Below are 22,132 nucleotides of genomic sequence, written 5' to 3' on the forward strand. Positions count from 1 at the left end.
CACTTTACTTAACCATAAGTATTGCGATAATATCGATCCATTTCTCTTGTATGAGAAAAGAGACTGATCAATAAATAACATCTTTTATTGAACACGCCCGTCTCTTCCTTTTCTCTACAATCTGGTGAGACTAAGAATGCACGTACTGACTGAGTAAAATAAGTTGTCTTTTGTTTTCACACGACTCTAGAGATACACTCTTGATTAAGGGAGAGCAAAGTTGTCATGTTCTATGGTTGTCAGAAACTAAATCCCTTCTTGTCTATCCAGGGAGGTTCAACTCCTCCTTGCCTATTCGAGAAAGTTTCTAGTGAACTCTGAGCTAGCTGGCAAACCCAAAACTTTAAGTCTAATATCGACAATAGAAGACCTAGTTAACGTCTGGTCTAGGCCTATACTATTGAAGGTATTATTCCAATGCGCAGAGCCTATTGGGATAATAGGAACTACACTACAATATAACTACTAATTCCACAATAACATTTTTGTCTGTCTTGTTTTCCGAGGAGGGGTGTCCTCATACATTGATTACAGACAATGGTACTCAACTCACTTCTCTGGACATGCGTAACTTCTTGATTAATTGTGGTATAACACATCACAGGACTTTGTTATACAATCCCCGTGGCAATGGAGTTTGTGAGAGGGCCAACAGACTCATCAAGGGGATTATTCAGATGTCTTTGGCTTCAGGTGGATTTTCTCATGATGCAGTTCGTGATATGGTTTGGGCGTATCGTTCTACCCCACATGAGTCTAATAGTAAGTCTCCTTTTGAATTGATGAGGGGTGGGCGCCCAGTTACTAAATTGAATCACTCCTGGTTGAAGAATAAGTCTCTGGGACTTTACGGTGTGACTCAACCAGGTGATGCTGTGCGGAAGATTTCTTGTGGTGACCTAGTCAAGGTTAAGCCTGGCAGAGTGAGTAAAGGATTAAACAAGTTTAGAGGTCCTTATAAAGTTAAGCTTTCTTTTCCTGATTATGTGGTACTTGAGAATGGTGAGAAATGGAACCTTCGAAATTTAGCTTTATTTCAGAAGTCTGGTTTATCTTCTAATTCTATTCCTTTGGGGAATAACTCTGTGGTATCTAATTCTAGTGACTCTGAATCACCTTCAACTTCTGGTTACATGTTATCTTCTTTTGAAGAGGTGCCTTCTATTCCTTCTGTTGTTCCAAGGGAAGAAGGTGGTGGTGATGCTTCTAATGTGTGCCAACAGGTCGTTTCTTCACCTGTTGGACTTTGTTCTGTCATTAGGGTTTCTAGAACTCGTCGACCTCCTCCTTATTTGAGCGATTATCTGTGTTGAGCTGATTTTCCTTTAATGTGATTTGCTTTTCTGTTTATCTTTAAATCTTTATTGCTATTTATTTATTTGTTGAGTTATTCTTTTGTTGGGTTGTTTAAAGGGATAAGATGTGTTGTAATTTAACTTATCTGTATTTCATCTTATTGCTATTAGCCCTTCCTTTGTGTCCTTTCCCATTTAGTGTTCCAGAGTGTTAGATTGTTCCATGCTCTTGCGTTTCCCTATGATTCTATCTTGTGACAGTTACGAGTTGGGTCAGCTGGGAAGAGGATTACTTCTATTATCTGCTTTAATAAATAACTACGCTGAACACTACATCATTGCTGGTATCCTGCTTGAATGATTTACAACATGCACCTCTTTAATAAAAGTGCTCTGTGACGCAAACAGGAACAGTCACTAAAATGTTGACTAGGAACTTTGACACTTATAGGTATAAACCTATTATTTGTGCAACTGTAAAATGTTCTTGCAATTCTCAAAACATCCTGTGTGCCCTCTAGGAACCTGTGATTCCCAGGATATCCAGTAACACTCACATCCATAAGTATTGATTAGCACAGAATAATAGCAAGTCACCTGTTCCGTACTAAAAAATTAACTGCAGAAATTAATTTATCGTTTAAGCTCTTTTTGCTTCTACAGAGACACTTTATCTTCTTTTTGGAGATTTAATGTACCGTTCTTCCCCGCAAATTTTATGAGAACACCCCCATCATTTCCACCCAGGTTATAGGGTATATCTGGCCAAAAATACCCTTTGACAATACACATGGTGAGAATATGCATACCAAAAGTTAGTGTCCCTTAATAGGTAAACCCAACCGTGAATAGCCCGCCTCCATGAGCATATTTCCTCATAAGTAAATATCTATGAAACTGGCAGAATTATAAGGTGAATATATGCATTAGCAACTGCAAAATGTTGTTTCAAAAATCCCTGATTTGTTTTTACACTCCAATATTATAATATCTACACAACTATGTACCACTTGCCTTGCCAGATCATTTGAGAGATGATCCTAAAGGGTGGGCTGGTAGCACATAAGAACTACATGATTATCTTGGCAACATCAGGTGAACTGTGAACAGGTGCAACATTGAGGATTCACAGACGTTTTTTCAAGAATGCTACGTGTGCTTCACGGAAGATTGCACCTCTCTTTTACAATGTGCTATGTACATCGTAGATCCCAGGTGCAACATTTTCATGCCTAATAACCTTATTTAGTCTATAATTTTAGTCAATAGCTGTTTTTGTGCTGGAACTTGTATTTAAAATTGAAAAATGCAGAACAGAACATCTGAAGTGATTGTCTGCAACGCCAGGCCTGTATTTTTGTGTGTGTAAGCACAAACTTTTAAGCACATAAGGCGGTTAATAAACCTCGTTCAATTCTTGTTTTCCCTGCTAATAAACTCCTTGTGTATATTTGAGGCCTGTGGTATCTCCTAATCACATGGTTAGTACTATGCAACGTGAATCTGGACAACCTATTTGTTAAATATGCCCCACTGGCTGTTGTGTCTGTCAGTGAGGATTGCATCAAAATGTATGACACCAGTAATACTAATGGTTACTAGAAAACTTGATTAATCGAAGATCCGCTCTTTCTATTCAGTCTGAGTCTGCACCATAGAGTAAAGCATTATTTGTTCCCGTAATTTAAAAGACACTAGGTAGTTTAGCACTTTAATCCCTTATTTACAATGTGATAGGCAGCATATCAGCCAGCTGGAATGGCAGAGGCCATTGACTAAAACAGAAAGGCAGGTTGGTTAATATCTCGGCGAACTCTCAACATTATTTTTTGTTTTCTGAAACAAACCTCCAAAGCAAGTATTGCAAAAAGGAAACGTCAGTGGGCCTAATGGTTGAGTAATATTCTCTTTTACATAGGGTCATGTTTTCTTTTGTTCACAACTGCTGGACCTATTACTGTGGTCGCAGACATGAACAAATCACATCAAAAAAGCACACGGCCTGAATTTCTGATGTGGGCAGCTCAGAAGTTGATAGTCGATTGTTGATGGCTTTCCATGGCAGAACTGGTTGAGGCTACATTGTGGACAAAATAGTGGTTTCTTCCGAGTAGTGAGGCAGGAGAACTGCAGTTTGCTGGTGTGGAACAACCACTGATTTACAGCTCTTCTCCTGTCACTCTTACATTTAAACAAACTTCTTAAGCCCTTTATTTAGCCTGTCTCAACTCCTAGGGATATAAATAGGGTCTGAAATGTTCCACTTCTGTAACCTGTTAGCCAGACCTTACTTGGTAGGAGAACATCTGCTGCAAATTTAGGTGGGATGTAGGACTGTGATCAGGAAGACATTGACTCATAACATTCTCTACTCTAATACAGTATATTGCTAATACAATGGCTGTATACTATGCTTCAGGTCACCAGACTAGATATGCCAAGCCTAGAGCCACAATTCTGGACCATTGTTAGTAGCAGCCTATGAGTGAGTCTTGCATGGGGAAACCCACATAAAGGTTAATCTTTGAAGAAGAAAAATACCTACATAGTGGGTACATATAGGAGGAAGAAATCAAATAGAAAATCCATATTGGGCATCTCCTATAGCCTTGCCCCCCCCCCCCCAGAACATTTTTTCGAAGGGAAGAGCTGACACGACCCAATCCGTGCTTTGATCTTTTAGGAACTAGTTTTTACTAAACAGTTTCAAACATTCATAACTCTAGTTCTACTGGTTGGATTATTGTTGTTTTGGTGTCAAATAATTCATTAAACTTTACTTACTCTATTTGTCTAAATTGGTTTGGGATTTTTCTTGTGTTGTGTTTTCCCTTTATAACTGTTTGTGTGCTGCATAAATATTTTACACATGGCCTCTATATTTAGCCTGGTTGCTTTTTGTGCCAAGCTACCCAGGATTGTTAAAGGTCGCTGGCACGAAGGAAAATTTAAACCAGCTATCACCAAAACACAATCTCTGGGAGACTGTACAGCTCAGCGAGCTGAACTGCTAGCATTCAAGATGGCTCTTGAAAATACCGATCGAGAATTCCCCACACTCATAGTATGCGATTCGTATTATTGCGTTCAGTCTTACAATGAATACTTGCAGATCTGGCTTCAGAATGGTTTTAAGGATGCAAAAGGAGGCACAATCAAGCATAAAATGCTCTGGGAACAAGTAGTTCTTTTACAGAAAGAACTACCAAAGACTCACGTGATACATACACTGAGTCATCAACGTGATGGCGTTCACGTTGCAGGGAATTCATTGGCTGATGAGGCCGCGAAGGCAGCTGTGCAAACGGCTTCCGTAGCTGCCATCACACGGTCAAAAACAAAAATAGACAGCGAAATATTACAGGCTGTCAGCGCTACAGAAAAGGATTCGATAGAAACACTCCCGAAAGGCTTTCCAGTAAAATACTCATACATAACTGATGCAAACAATGTTCCTTTTGCTCGAATCCCTGGAGTGGGGGATAGGGCAATTCCAAACATGGAACATAGGTTAGGACTAATAATAGCGGCACACGAAGGGCTCGCTTCTGTACATGCTGGCGTCTCAGCCACAGTATCATTGTTAAAACAGAGATACTGGTGGCCACAAATGAGAAGCCAAACAAGGAACTATGTTTTAGAATGTGAAATATGTCAAAGAATGAAAGTATCAACGGTGAGACGACCAGCGCAGACGCCCCTTCTAATCTCAGATAAACCATTAGCCTGTGTCTATCTGGACCACTGTGGTCCCTTACAAAGGGATGGTAACTATAAATATATCCTGGTCGCAGTGGATTCATGCACGAGATTCATATGGATGTGGCCCCAGCGCTCGGCTGACGCCAGAACTGTTATAAAAGATTTGCGGGTCTTTATCGGCACATACGCAATTGGCATGCTGCATTCTGACCAGGGTCCTGCTTTTAGCTCTCGAGCTTATAAGGAGGCCATGACCAGCGTGGGCATTGCATTGCGGTACTCTTGTCCATTTCACCCTGAGGGGAACGGAATTGTAGAAAGAAAAAACCGTGACATAAAGCAATCTATAACAGCAAAGGTATTAGGTTCGGGAGCTGGGTGGGTCAAACATCTAATAAGTGTCCAACGTAGTCTAAATAACCTGCCAAGAAATTCTCTGAAGGGATTCAGTCCGTACGAATTATTGTTTGGAACTAGGATGTTAATCTTAGATCTTGACAGTCAGACTTCAGTGGTAAAGGAAAAAAGCTTTGATATCAAAGATCGTTTGGCTATTTTGCAGGACTTAAACAAAACAAGAAAAGACCTGAGCAACATAAAGTTGAAACAGCAGACAACAACCACTGAAGAACCACCACCTGTCCCAGCAAGACCTGTCTGGATTCCAAAAGTCGGGGATCTAGTCAGAGAAAAGATCGCGGTAAAGAAGGAATTTGGGCCTTCTTACAGAAAAGCAGTTCCTGTCTTGTCTATCAACGGGACAAGATCAGTTGTACTACCGCCGCTTGCTGGTAAAAAGGAGAACCGAGTTGTATCCATCGACCTGGTAAAACCACAATCATGTGGCCGATAACAAACAGTAGGCCAAGTGGACTCCCGATAAGTAGTAGAACACCAAGATTTGCTACTAATACAGAGGTCCAAACTAAGAGGCTAATCACATTCGAAACGCCTACAGAAGAACAACAAGGACTATGCAACAATGCATTGGAACTTAAACCTCTGAAAACCCAAATAAACACATTTAGTAGAGACACACCAACCTACAATGAAGTAACAAACGAATATGCAAGAAACAGTAATCCTGAAGCAATTGGAACAATTGACAGAACTGCATCCGGCTACTTCATAAACTTCGATGATTCCTCTGAAGACCTAAGTGAATCAAAAACACAGCCATCAACAAAAACCTTTAAAGATAAAGCTAAAGAACTTTTGAAACAACTGAAAGAAACCTATCTGATTTCTCCATGGATTGAATTTTGGGTGGGCTTTGGTGCATTTATCCTCATACTTTGGCTCATCATGGTACTAACTTTGGGACGCTTCATTGAGGGAAAATATGCTAAAATGGACACAGCAAGTCAGAAAATCAACTTGATCCTCAAGCCACACACATCTTCACACGTCGAGAAAAGAGAACTTTCTTCAGTCAACTTCACAGCCAATCCTATACCGGGTGGGGTAGCATGGGACAATACTGACTACGAAATTTATGGTCCGGTTAAAATCCTGAAATATCCACACCAGATTAAGATCTCGTTGAGTGACTTTGTAAAACCAAGCTCATTTGCTGATGATTGGGACTTTGAAAGTATAAATAATATGATGTCTGACTTAGTGATGTCTGCTAAATTTACCAAACATGATTATTTGCAGGGTTCGACTAATTATGATAGTATGTACTGTTACAACCACTATGGTACCCATTTTCTACATAAATCTGTACAACCTAGAAATGTTTTAAATTATAATCAATGGGAACATTGTGCAACCCCTCCAAAAGGAAGCTCAAGAACCTTTTACGACAAATATTCATACTTTTCAGGGTTCAACACAAGTAATGCTGAAACATTTTATTTCAAATTGTCAAATAAGACAGGGACAAAGACCATGCTAACAAACACGAAATTGATATATTCAGACTAATTTTTTGAACAAATGAATACTTTTGGTTTTGATTATTGGGACAAAAATGTTGAAGTTAAAAGTGTTTGGGGTACAAAAGAATGGCAAGTACAAGGTATAGAATCATTGTTTAGAGCCTGCATGATCCCAGAACAAATTATATTTTTAAATGACACTGTTCAACAAACCACCTGTCTTGGCTTAGCCAAAATCAAAGACTTAAATAAACCGTCTATTCCAAAGCCAACAATGGACAGCAATAGCTCTATAGATGAAGAGATAGACGTAAACTATATATTAAACCAAAACAGAACACATCCTGATTGGAAACAGTGGTTGATCTGGCCCAAAGATACTAATAACTGTCAAGACAGATTCCTGAACAAAAAACAGGGGTTCAAATTGACCAGGCCAGACCCTAGATATTCCCAAAGACAACACCCAGGGATAATAACCACCTACAGTGTGGGCAAATTATGCCTTCAATGGCTACAAACTTCCACACTGACAGAAATTAAGCAACACCTAACTTTACTTACTGATGGTGCTGACTTGCGTGATTTCATTATGGGACCGCGCAAACAGCGTCAAAAACGCTTCATAGCAGCCTCTGTATATGCAGCTTACAATGAGGCCTGGAAGGTAACTCAAATTGAGACAGCAGAAAGTATACGGGAAATTGACCGTATTAATTTGGAAAAATCACTTTCTGTAGTGGACAATGGGTTAATGACTCTGTCCTCCAGAATTTTTTCTTTGGACAGCATTGTGTCTTCAGCAATCGACATAATATCGCAAGACTTACTGTTGTTACAACACGGTCAGTCTCAATTGCGTTCTATTGTACAGCTTGGCTGGACGTTACAAAATCTACGTTCAGGCTATGTGCCTTGGCGTTTAATCAACACAACGTCACTATTCAATATCTTTAACCTTACTGATAAACAAATCAGTATGGCACAGAAGGGTGCTGATTATACAATCCTGAGCATTGAGAAACTAGAGAGATTACCAATGACAATGTCAGAACGACCTGTCAGTGAATGGATAATACATGGGATAATTAATATTCCAATATCAACCTTCAGGTTTAAATACTGCCAAAAATATATACAGGCTGGCATGTACGAAAAATTGGGAAAAGGGTACATTAAGACAACATGGAACTTGCCCTATTCACATGCATGTGTCAGTAATAAAGGACAGAAAATGTTTCTTAGTGGCAATAATTGTGCGATGTCACTAAGCGGTACACTTCTGTGTAATGGAATTAGTTTGCATGGAGCCTGTGAAGGGAACTCAAATAACCTTTCATGTCACCAGCTAGGCGCACCTGCAACAGAGATAGAACCATTCCTTAAAAGACTCTATAACGGGAGTTACATTCTAATTGTGGATCGCAGATGTTGTAGTCTTATGCCCGGGACTCCTTATCTCGTAACTACGACTGCGAAGGTCATGTGCTGTGGACACTCATTGTTCCCCAGCTCCTTTCCAGACAGGGAGGCAAGGGCATGGCCTAACTTGAAAATTACTTCTATTCGAATAGATACTTTAAGCAGAATGAAAACAGTGCTTCTTCAGACGCCGACCAGACTCACGTCATCAAAAGAAACGTATGATCTCCTAGTCGCAAGGACGACTGCAGAGATTCACTCATTGTTATCAACTAATTCCCCCATACATTTCGCGGAAATCCTGAATGAAATCTTAAATATTTCTGATACCAGTGGAGTCTCAAATGTATTTAAGACAGTATTTTCGATGGCATTAACACCATTCAAAGCCATACTGGGTATTTTTCCAGATTTCGTCCATTCGATTTTTGGCGGACTTCCCCTCATTTTGGGACTAATTGCAGGAATCCTATTCCTGGTCCTAATATTTCGTTATGGCAAACCATGTCACAGACAAATCACCTGCGACAAGGGAAGAAACAATCCGAGCCATTGGATACCGGGACCGGATATCAAAAATCCTGGGACTATCCCGGCTTAGAGACCTGAACATGACTTGGTTTCTTTCATTTCGACCAATGTGGCATCGATGTGTTTTACCTGTATTAAGGTGCCTGCTGTGCGGAGAAGAATGCGTGTTGGACACCTGTCTGACGCTACAATCGGATGCGCCTATGGATGCAGAAACATTGTTGGGTCCGATAAAGGCTCATGCTTTGTGCTGCCCTCAACGGCTGCCAATCCTGATGACGGCATTCGTGGAAACTTCACCACTACGATTAAGGGGTAGTGGAGTTCAAGATTAAAGCAGCATCGATCAGGTACGACCTTCTGTCAGCAATACTAATCAGAACGTCAATGGAGACAATCATGCGCACGAATGCATGGTTACACCCTTTTCCGAGTTAGTGGAACTCTCCCAGGAAGCTGTTGACAGCTTTTTCGACAGTCTAAATGATATGATGTTCTCACCAGAGCAGAAATAGAGACTTTTTAGCAAGCTAGCACACGGCGTTCCCAACACCCTGAATTTGGCCTTCAACTTAATAGCAAAATAACATGAACAATTTTCCCTCCAGTTCACGGACAGCGATTTTTTCAGCAGCCCCAAAATATTTTTACGATTTTTCGGGACACTTACCTTCTGCTTAAAGTAAGAACTATTCTTAGAGAACTAAAATTTCTATTTTTAGAAACTTTATAGACATTAGCTGCCCGCTGGTATGTTCATAATTATTTTTATTCTGTGATGAAATGGTCTCGAACCTTTTTTCTTCTGTATTAAGAGCCATTTCATGTGTAAATTCTCATATACCAATTAGCAATAATGTATACATATGCGTGATTACTTTAGCATTATTCTACAGCTTGAGTGCGTATAGTACATGTGAATATTTTTTTCCGTATATTACATTATTACATTACATTATTCGAAATGCATTATATGTATTTTGGGGTGGTAAGGTATACACGATACTCTACAGTATGTTTTACTATGCCTAGATTCGTAAACATGGCCATAGTTAGCGTGGAGTGGGTGTGATGTATTCTTATAGGTTCTGTATCGATCCCCCTATTCCTGACCCTGTTCTGGTTAACAAGTTAACTAGCAGCCATCCCATGATGCAGAAACCGTTATCTGATTAAGACACACTACGGCACAGGAACGTGTTATCTGATTAGGTCATAACGCTTGCCATCTAATTAGACAAGCGATATTCCTCCAGCCCCTGATAAGGCATACGGAGTTCTCAAAACAAATCAAACCTATGACAACCTGGAAAAAACCCTGCGGCCATTGTTTTGATTTCATCGAGAACTTCAGCAAAAGAATGTGCTAACGACCAAGTCGTATGACATCCTTATTGACGTATCTATGTCCATCCTTACGTCAATCTCGGCACCTTACAGGTATAAATATTACCGGTATTGCCTTAAGCAAACACACGCGGTGGTGACGAGATCGGAGCAGCCAGACTTGCCGAAGCCCAGAGCAGAGCAGACCCCGCTGGCGCAGCCCCGCCTTCCTGACGCGCTGAGAACGAGACGCTGCTTTCTCCTGCCGAGAAATCCAGCTCCGGCGCTTCCGGGTAGCCCTCGCAGGCAGCCTGGAATATCGAGACCAGAGACGAGAGATACCATCCCTCATTCATCCTAGATTCAAGGTACAGAACTGAATAACCCCTTGCAGAGAATTCTTGAGTCAGTCACTTGGCAAAACAAACTTAACTTAAACTGCTACTTTCTATTCCCGCCCACGTATTAGGCTTAGGTCAGGTACACCGGGGTAGGCGTAGTTAGAAACACCAGTTGAGTACGATTAGTCAAATGTATATGTGTATGTATCTATTTTATCCATTTTAAAACACCTTATGGCTTAGAAACCATATAAATGTTTTTACAGTATTATTTTATACTTCTGCTTTTATTGTATGCACTTTACTTAACCATAAGTATTGCGATAATATCGATCCATTTCTCTTGTATGAGAAAAGAGACTGATCAATAAATAACATCTTTTATTGAACACGCCCGTCTCTTCCTTTTCTCTACAATCTGGTGAGACTAAGAATGCACGTACTGACTGAGTAAAATAAGTTGTCTTTTGTTTTCACACGACTCTAGAGATACACTCTTGATTAAGGGAGAGCAAAGTTGTCATGTTCTATGGTTGTCAGAAACTAAATCCCTTCTTGTCTATCCAGGGAGGTTCAACTCCCCCTTGCCTATTCGAGAAAGTTTCTAGTGAACTCTGAGCTAGCTGGCAAACCCAAAACTTTAAGTCTAATATCGACAATAGAAGACCTAGTTAACGTCTGGTCTAGGCCTATACTATTGAAGGTATTATTCCAATGCGCAGAGCCTATTGGGATAATAGGAACTACACTACAATATAACTACTAATTCCACAATAACATTTTTGTCTGTCTTGTTTTCCGAGGAGGGGTGTCCTCATACATTGATTACAGACAATGGTACTCAACTCACTTCTCTGGACATGCGTAACTTCTTGATTAATTGTGGTATAACACATCACAGGACTTTGTTATACAATCCCCGTGGCAATGGAGTTTGTGAGAGGGCCAACAGACTCATCAAGGGGATTATTCAGATGTCTTTGGCTTCAGGTGGATTTTCTCATGATGCAGTTCGTGATATGGTTTGGGCGTATCGTTCTACCCCACATGAGTCTAATAGTAAGTCTCCTTTTGAATTGATGAGGGGTGGGCGCCCAGTTACTAAATTGAATCACTCCTGGTTGAAGAATAAGTCTCTGGGACTTTACGGTGTGACTCAACCAGGTGATGCTGTGCGGAAGATTTCTTGTGGTGACCTAGTCAAGGTTAAGCCTGGCAGAGTGAGTAAAGGATTAAACAAGTTTAGAGGTCCTTATAAAGTTAAGCTTTCTTTTCCTGATTATGTGGTACTTGAGAATGGTGAGAAATGGAACCTTCGAAATGTAGCTTTATTTCAGAAGTCTGGTTTATCTTCTAATTCTATTCTTTTGGGGAATAACTCTGTGGTATCTAATTCTAGTGACTCTGAATCACCTTCAACTTCTGGTTACATGTTATCTTCTTTTGAAGAGGTGCCTTCTATTCCTTCTGTTGTTCCAAGGGAAGAAGGTGGTGGTGATGCTTCTAATGTGTGCCAACAGGTCGTTTCTTCACCTGTTGGACTTTGTTCTGTCATTAGGGTTTCTAGAACTCGTCGACCTCCTCCTTATTTGAGCGATTATCTGTGTTGAGCTGATTTTCCTTTAATGTGATTTGCTTTTCTGTTTATCTTTAAATCTTTATTGCTATTTATTTATTTGTTGAGTTATTCTTTTGTTGGGTTGTTTAAAGGGATAAGATGTGTTGTAATTTAACTTATCTGTATTTCATCTTATTGCTATTAGCCCTTCCTTTGTGTCCTTTCCCATTTAGTGTTCCAGAGTGTTAGATTGTTCCATGCTCTTGCGTTTCCCTATGATTCTATCTTGTGACAGTTACGAGTTGGGTCAGCTGGGAAGATGATTACTTCTATTATCTGCTTTAATAAATAACTACGCTGAACACTACATCATTGCTGGTATCCTGCTTGAATGATTTACAACATGCACCTCTTTAAAAGTGCTCTGTGACGCAAACAGGAACAGTCACTAAAATGTTGACTAGGAACTTTGACACTTATAGGTATAAACCTATTATTTGTGCAACTGTAAAATGTTCTTGCAATTCTCAAAACATCCTGTGTGCCCTCTAGGAACCTGTGATTCCCAGGATATCCAGTAACACTCACATCCATAAGTATTGATTAGCACAGAATAATAGCAAGTCACCTGTTCCGTACTAAAAAATTAACTGCAGAAATTAATTTATCGTTTAAGCTCTTTTTGCTTCTACAGAGACACTTTATCTTCTTTTTGGAGATTTAATGTACCGTTCTTCCCCGCAAATTTTATGAGAACACCCCCATCATTTCCACCCAGGTTATAGGGTATATCTGGCCAAAAATACCCTTTGACAATACACATGGTGAGAATATGCATACCAAAAGTTAGTGTCCCTTAATAGGTAAACCCAACCGTGAATAGCCCGCCTCCATGAGCATATTTCCTCATAAGTAAATATCTATGAAACTGGCAGAATTATAAGGTGAATATATGCATTAGCAACTGCAAAATGTTGTTTCAAAAATCCCTGATTTGTTTTTACACTCCAATATTATAATATCTACACAACTATGTACCACTTGCCTTGCCAGATCATTTGAGAGATGATCCTAAAGGGTGGGCTGGTAGCACATAAGAACTACATGATTATCTTGGCAACATCAGGTGAACTGTGAACAGGTGCAACATTGAGGATTCACAGACGTTTTTTCAAGAATGCTACGTGTGCTTCACGGAAGATTGCACCTCTCTTTTACAATGTGCTATGTACATCGTAGATCCCAGGTGCAACATTTTCATGCCTAATAACCTTATTTAGTCTATAATTTTAGTCAATAGCTGTTTTTGTGCTGGAACTTGTATTTAAAATTGAAAAATGCAGAACAGAACATCTAAGTGTGATTGTCTGCAACGCCAGGCCTGTATTTTTGTGTTTGTAAGCACAAACTTTTAAGCACATAAGGCGGTTAATAAACCTCGTTCAATTCTTGTTTTCCCTGCTAATAAACTCCTTGTGTTTATTTGAGGCCTGTGGTATCTCCTAATCACATGGTTAGTACTATGCAACGTGAATCTGGACAACCTATTTGTTAAATATGCCCCACTGGCTGTTGTGTCTGTCAGTGAGGATTGCATCAAAATGTATGACACCAGTAATACTAATGGTTACTAGAAAACTTGATTAATCGAAGATCTGCTCTTTCTATTCAGTCTGAGTCTGCACCATAGAGTAAAGCATTATTTGTTCCCGTAATTTAAAAGACACTAGGTAGTTTAGCACTTTAATCCCTTATTTACAATGTGATAGGCAGCATATCAGCCAGCTGGAATGGCAGAGGCCATTGACTAAAACAGAAAGGCAGGTTGGTTAATATCTCGGCGAACTCTCAACATTATTTTTTGTTTTCTGAAACAAACCTCCAAAGCAAGTATTGCAAAAAGGAAACGTCAGTGGGCCTAATGGTTGAGTAATATTCTCTTTTACATAGGGTCATGTTTTCTTTTGTTCACAACTGCTGGACCTATTACTGTGGTCGCAGACATGAACAAATCACATCAAAAAAGCACACGGCCTGAATTTCTGATGTGGGCAGCTCAGAAGTTGATAGTCGATTGTTGATGGCTTTCCATGGCAGAACTGGTTGAGGCTACATTGTGGACAAAATAGTGGTTTCTTCCGAGTAGTGAGGCAGGAGAACTGCAGTTTGCTGGTGTGGAACAACCACTGATTTACAGCTCTTCTCCTGTCACTCTTACATTTAAACAAACTTCTTAAGCCCTTTATTTAGCCTGTCTCAACTCCTAGGGATATAAATAGGGTCTGAAATGTTCCACTTCTGTAACCTGTTAGCCAGACCTTACTTGGTAGGAGAACATCTGCTGCAAATTTAGGTGGGATGTAGGACTGTGATCAGGAAGACATTGACTCATAACATTCTCTACTCTAATACAGTATATTGCTAATACAATGGCTGTATACTATGCTTCAGGTCACCAGACTAGATATGCCAAGCCTAGAGCCACAATTCTGGACCATTGTTAGTAGCAGCCTATGAGTGAGTCTTGCATGGGGAAACCCACATAAAGGTTAATCTTTGAAGAAGAAAAATACCTACATAGTGGGTACATATAGGAGGAAGAAATCAAATAGAAAATCCATATTGGGCATCTCCTATAGCCTTGCCCCCCCCCCAGAACATTTTTTCGAAGGGAAGAGCTGACACGACCCAATCCGTGCTTTGATCTTTTAGGAACTAGTTTTTACTAAACAGTTTCAAACATTCATAACTCTAGTTCTACTGGTTGGATTATTGTTGTTTTGGTGTCAAATAATTCATTAAACTTTACTTACTCTATTTGTCTAAATTGGTTTGGGATTTTTCTTGTGTTGTGTTTTCCCTTTATAACTGTTTGTGTGCTGCATAAATATTTTACACATGGCCTCTATATTTAGCCTGGTTGCTTTTTGTGCCAAGCTACCCAGGAATTTGCACAGGTTAATTTGGTGACTTTTTACGGTTCACCCTGCAAGGGATTGTGGTTGTTGCTTGACCGTGGCTTACACCCCAGTCAATCAACAACCGTCTTTCTTACAATCTACATTTTTAACAATGATGAAGGATAAAAGAATAATCAATCTCGTAACATCTGCCATGAATTCTCAGCTGGAGGGAGTGCCAACTAGGCAAGTAATTGGCATAATGCTTCCCCATGCATCATATTTAAAAATGTGTCTGCTCAAAGAAATCTTCCACTTAAAATATGATTCTAAACATGTATGGGTACTGATGTCCATTTCTGCGACAACTAAGAAGAATTCAAACTGAACTCTGGAGGCATCATGGGCTAGAATGGGAAAAATGAATATCATTATAACAACATCTTAGCACCTCTTAGTGACCTTCATACCCATGGTGTAATCATAACCTCCTGTTCAATGTAATAAGGCAAAGGAGTAACCAGTCACAGCCAAGAGAACCTGATAGGAAATGGTCTAATTGCATTACAGCTCTGCAGGAGAGACCAGTAGGATACCAGCCTGTGATTTGCGGGATGCCTTACTACATCAGCTGCAAAGGGATAGGCCATTTGTCTTCCAGGTAGACCACGTACTTGAAACCATAAAACAAGTACACATCTGTACTCACTGACCGTGAGTCATTCCAGAGAGGCATAAGAATCTTCAGATCTATTTTACAAGTCTTTAGCAGCTGAACAAGAACCGAGTACTGATCAACGAGAACACAGAGAGCAATCCCCATAACTATTTTGCCTCAAATGCTCCATGGATGCGCATAAAGTCTAGGGACCTTGATCAAAGCATTCAGCTTCACAATATGAAAGCTTGAAGTGATTCACAGTGTCTTACTGTACCAGTCTTAGTGCATGATTTATATATTGGGGAGAGGATACTCAGTTGCATCAGTGATAGGGTTCCCTCCCCCTCTAGTAGCCAATATAATGGTCCGCCCACAAAATTTAATTGCTGGTGGACATTAAGTTTGGCCACAGAGTCAACTACTCTGTCTTTGCCATGTCCAAACTTCTCTGACGGCTCTGTGAAGTAAAGACCATCAGAGAAATTACTACTTGCCTACCCACCTAATTTAGATGGGTGGACAAGTAATCATATTTTACTGATCCTTACCATCAGGTAAAACCTAGGAGTAAGGAACAGTAAACCACTTTTAATGCTCCCCCTGCCATGGTAGAAGCCATCCGTGGTGAAGAGAGAATTGTTTTTTCCATTTTTATAATTAAAACCCAATAGAGGATTTTATTTTTGAAAAGTGAAAAAGATTATTTTTTTGCTGCAGGCCTCTGTGACATGATTCCTGCCAATACCTTTATAAATGATCGCCTGCTTGGTGGTCATTTATAAATTAGGTGGGCAGCCTCTAAATCATGGGAACTGTGTAATTTACTCCATCCTGAAGGTGGAAGTCAGGCCCTTAATCTTTTATCCCATTAGCCATGACCTTAATACCGTACTCGACCTCTAAACTCCATGCCATCCAGAAGAAAAGCCACCTCAAATGAAAGAAGAGACCTTGTTGTAAAATGAGTTACACCACAACAACTCAATTTCATCTTTATGAGCCAGAGCAGGTAGAAAATGTGGCAACACCACAATCTTCAAACTTCATGCAGTCTTGTGAGACACACAGCCATTATCCCCAGAATTAGCTCAAACCCTCTGATGTTTCCCTGATTTCTAACCACACTGTTAATTTGACCTTTTATTCAAGCAAGTCATGTAAATATAGACCAATATGTGACCAATAGGACATTTACCAAAAATCCATTTGGTGCTTAGCATTTAAGGTTCCAGAAAGCAAGACAATACGTACTCTGGAGTGTTCTCATCTTCCACCTGGCTACAATGAAACTTCTTTGATTGCAACAGATAAAGCAGCAGAGCACCATCAGGTCTAATACCTGGGTGATGAATTTAGAGAGAAAATCTCCACCTCTGTCTCCACAATTCTCATTCATCTGTGTCACTGCATGTTTTCGCAGAACTTAGGGAATTTGCCTTGGGGTTCACCTGGAGAACCTTAGAGGAAAACGTGAATAAAGAAACTGGACCCCCTCAGTGCTGGAGTTTGAATGTTGCTAGTTGAACAGCATGAGAGTGTCATCATTTCATTTGAACCTGGGTAGGAAGTATAGACTCAATAGCCACCCTGCGTGGGTCTGACCCCACATGTGCGTGCCCTGGAGGTCACTGTTGAAGACTGCAATGTTATGAATAATGTGCCTTAGCAAACACTATAAACTGGACAAGATTCAAACATGACGACATGTGAGCGACCTGAGTCATCAAAGAAACACTTTTTCATGGAAAATGCTGTCTCAAAGGTGCCATGGTGGATCAGCAGCTAACGTTGCTCTGTAATACTACTCATTGAATATTTTACTTGGCCCTATTTAAAAACACCTTCCTGAAGCTAATCCACAATAATCCTGTTTAGCTACATGCATTCTACCTTCTGTCAGACAGGTTTGCCTTACAGAACATGGGGGCATATTATCAAGAACTGTGATAAAATGATTGCCATTTAGCGGCAGTTTACCCAGAACCTGGGCTGCTATGGGAATTCACAAGGACATATTATCCAGCCCATTATCGCTGTTTTAGCGGCAGTTTACTGCCGCCAAAATGGCGATCTTGATAATATGCCCCCTGGTATACTAAACAGAGCTAGGATCTAGCAATGGAGGAAGTTGTGGGGTTCAAAAGTGAAAATCCAACAGGCTCCAAATGGACAATGAACACCTCCCTTTTACTTGTGCTATTCAATGACGTCCACTTGTGCCATGGTCAGGGTGCACTGTAATCAACAGTTCACAATTTAAAGAACACGGGAATGTATTAATCTTGTAAATGTTAAAGCACCGCAATTCAAAACATAACTGGAGGTGATCCAGACCAGTTCCAATCTCCTTATGAACTTACTCTTAGTATTTTGTGTTGATATCATAGCTCAGTGCTGCCCTTTGCCTTCGAAGAAGACGTCTGAGAGAGTCCATCAGTTTCAATCATTGCCAGCAACGTGAAATCACTCTCTGCATAATATGGAGCACCAAGATTTAGTAAAAAGAGAGAGAGGACCACAATGCGGGGAGCCCATGCAGATGTTCTGACCTCTGTCTCTTAGGATTCTAGAACTTCTCAAAGCCCCATCTGAAAAACATTTCTGTGAGCAGTGGAATCAAACTTTACAACAAAACTCATGAAGCTCACAGGCCTTGCTACGCTAATGGCCCATTCAGGAAGCATTACAATTTTGTTGTAACCACTGAGGGTGGCATTTGAATCACCCTTCCTCCAGTTGGCTGTTCTTAACTTTGGTCTATAATTTACTTTGATGATATCAGAGGTAAGGAGAGGGCAAAGAACATGCGGTTTCATTTTTCATAGCCATACATTTTTTGTGAAGCTATATCAATACCATCAGTCTAGGACAGTAGAAAATATGTGTCAGGCCTAACCAACCACGCACTTGAATTCAATTTGAAAAGCGATGGCATGCGGAAATTCAACAATGGGAAGCATAAGTCACTTTCACCATGGAGTTCATCAGTGCCATAATTAAAAAAAATGTAATTTCATGGCTCACAGTCATGATTAATAATCACATCTGCTATTTACACTCTTATATACCTTGTGCTGCAAGGTCACACTGGGGGTAAGAAATAAAAAAAATGTCTTGTTTTGCAAAGTATTGAAATGCATTTGAATTTCGAGGTCTCAAAATAATTAGGAAAACATCATTGGTTAATTTCAGAAAAACAAAATTCTGATTCTACTTGTACTTTGTTAATGCCTTTTTGTGTCTACGTATGCATTGCAATTTCACTTTGATTTTTCTGCACGTCAGAAAGGGAATCAGTAATATGCAGCAAAAGACTTCAGGGCATTTTTCCTTACATTTCAACCAATACAGGGCAGAATGTAAAGTTGGTGCACTGCGTTGCGTTAAAAAGAGACAGCACAAATGCATCATATCTACTGAAATATGGTGCATGTCTGCTGTCTCCTAGCGCTGGTGCACTGTGTGCTGTCTAGCGTCAATGAGACACCCTTCCATTACAATGCAAGGGTACCTGTCTTACAGGCAGGATTGTTTTTATGCGGGAAGGGACACCATCCTGCACAAACAAATCATTTAAGGTATTTTCCTCTTCTATGTGTGCTGCAAAATACAGCATGCCTTGATAGAGTACGTAAATAGGCGAAATCAACATATTTCTCCTTGTTAGGCCTGCTTCAGGGAGGTGACGTTTTTCAATGAATTCACAGGTTTACAAGTGTCTATAAATCAGGAAAAGCACCAAAAAACCATGGATGGATGCATGGAAAAGCCCCATACCATCCATGAGATGCCTTCCCAATGCAAGGTACAGCAAGACTGACTCATGAGACAATCTGCGGCTTGCCGGTTGTCCTTCTCCAGAGAACAGATATTAAAATTTCAAACATAATATCCGTGGTCAAAGTCAACATCACCCTATGAGGCTGATTGCAAGAGGAAGGTAAAACAGTCAACAAAATTCAACTAAACCCCTTATGGATTTTGCAGGGACAGTGCTTGCACACACAAGGTGAAGCAGGCTAAGATTGCATTCTTGGAACACAATCTCTGGGTGGAGATAAATTACAAGTAAAAGCATAAAAGGTATTTTCACAGAGGACAAGAAATAAGGACAAGAAACACAACAATGGCAAAATGCTATTGGTGCTGAAAACCACAGATACGTGTAATTTTGATATGCAGGAGACTCATTCAAGGGGCGTGGCTTGGCGCCCGGGAAGTATGGCAGCACTGGGGTAAAGCGCTCCGTTGCGGTCGGCAAGCTCCGCAATTCCAGCATACCTCTTACCGCATGGGAGACGCATTCTGCCGTCTGAAGGACATGGGCGCCTCTTGAGGTCTTCATTGACTCTTCGGCCGCTGTTACAGGTGATTTGTTCGTGGGTGTAAGTCCGGTTGCTGCTCCGATTTTGCCGCGACCGTCATTTTGTTTTTATCGCGTGACGCGCGTCTCTTCAGACAAAGATTGCCTCCGTGCTCCTTTTGTTCATCTCTGCATGCTTGTTCACTGCAAGATGCCCATAACTGAGTTTCCACTGTTTTCAAGCTGGAGTTGGCCCTTTTTGGAATGATTCTGCTCTCTTCATCGGTAGCTGAGGCATGTACATATCTACATGTGAAGCAGCATTTTGAGTCTCCTCAAAAGCCACCACAATGTTCCCACATGCTGTCGCTTCCTCAGTTTTGCATGCTGTACTGCCTGCTTATTAATGTCTCAATTTTACCAGGATTAGGAAGTCCACGTTTTCTGCGCTGGAGCTACCTTATCAAACATTGCATATTAACTGTTGTCTAACATTTTCACCTGTTTCTTCTTCATATGCAGCATGAACATTATGCTTTTGCTGCTCAAATCCTCTCACTGCGCAGTTTCAATTTTTTCTGCATTCTCCCTACATCAGTAACTTCAACATATTTCAATATTCGCAATACCTAATAGTATATTTTTGCACCTGTGTCTGCATGAAGAGACCCCTTTTGCCTGTTACTGATTTGCCTTTCTCTTTCACGGTCACTCAATTTCTTCAACTGTTTCTACCTCATGGAACTGTTTCTTTTTGTGCTTTGTCGGAGGGAAATGCTGTTAGTGCGCCTTATGGGCAGAATAATAACGGCTCATTCTCCTACTACTAAACCAAAGCATATCTTTGTTAAAAACTCAAGGATCTTCTCTGAGTTCTCTCGGTTTGAGGATTCTCAGACGCCTTCCCCTCAGAACCTGCAGACAACAATGGATTCCTCTTCTACAGCCTCAGGAAAAACGAACACCAAAAGGCTAAAAAAAGACCCTCCTTCCCCACCCAAGTCAATGTCGCCAGTTTCTATGGAGCTTCTGTTGGAGGAAATTAGGGCCCTGCGTCTCTTTATGGAAGAAACTAACGCCAAATCGCAAATACTGACGGATAAGTGGTCTAAATTGGAGACGAGGGTATCATCAGTGGAACAAAGCGTTTCATCTTTCAAAGAAACCTGTGTCACAGGTTTTCATTTGAATTCACAGATCTCTTCTCTCCAAAGACAAGTTGAGGATCTTGAGAATCGCAACAGACGCAATATTCTTCACATCTATGGCCTGGGGGAGGGAATTGAGGGGAATGACCCTCTCTTTTTTCAAATCTTTTCTCCCCAAATTGCTACATCTGCCGGATGACACGATGCTCAATATCAAACGTGTACACCGACTGGGCCGGATTCCTTCTCGATCTTCAACTTCGCAGAGACCAAGGGGAGTCATTTTGTACTTTCTAGAATACACAGATCTCCTGAAGGTGTTATCGGCTGTTAAAGCTTCTCCACGAATAACCTGGTCAGGCTTGTCTCTGTTCTTTGCGCATGACTACGCCAAGGCCACTGCAAACTGACGCAAGGCCTGGATATGAGAGCTGATCTATAGTCAATAGGGGCCCAATATGGCTTCTTCCACCCATGTCTCTTCAAAGTTACGTATAACAATAGAACAACGTACAAAGATCCTGTGCATCTCCAAAGCTTCATAAACTCTTGTAAAACAACCAATATGGACTCGTTGGGTCCTTTTTCATTCCATGCTTGAGATTGTAGTATTTTTCCTGAATGGATCTCTCTAGCCTTTGTTCTTCTTCATGTGGATATTACTTTGTGTTCTGAAGTTCCTGGTTTTTCAAATAGTTGTTGTGTTTACTAGGATGACTAAATTGTAGGTTTCTTATTGTGATTACATTTAATGTAATTGGTTGTCAATGGTGTCCATGTCTCCGCCAGCATTCCCTTTTAACCATTATTATGTTTTGTCTCCATAGATTATGTACCCTTGTCTCGTGGTGTTTTCCCGATCGCACGTCTGGCTGACCCTGGATGTACTGCCTACTTCAAGTGGTTCCTCCCCCTCCTCCTGTTTTCCTGATTGTGCTTCCTTGACTTCTCCTTTTTGTAGGTATGTTTTCCCTCTATTCGCTTTGCATATTTTTGATCCCAATTGTTCTTCTATCTCCCTTCTTGTCTTCTCTTCCTATTAAATCTTTGGGTGTCGCTTTC

The sequence above is a fragment of the Lissotriton helveticus genome, chromosome 12 (assembly GCF_964261635.1).
Source record: "Lissotriton helveticus chromosome 12, aLisHel1.1, whole genome shotgun sequence".
Taxonomy (NCBI): Eukaryota; Metazoa; Chordata; class Amphibia; order Caudata; family Salamandridae; genus Lissotriton; species Lissotriton helveticus.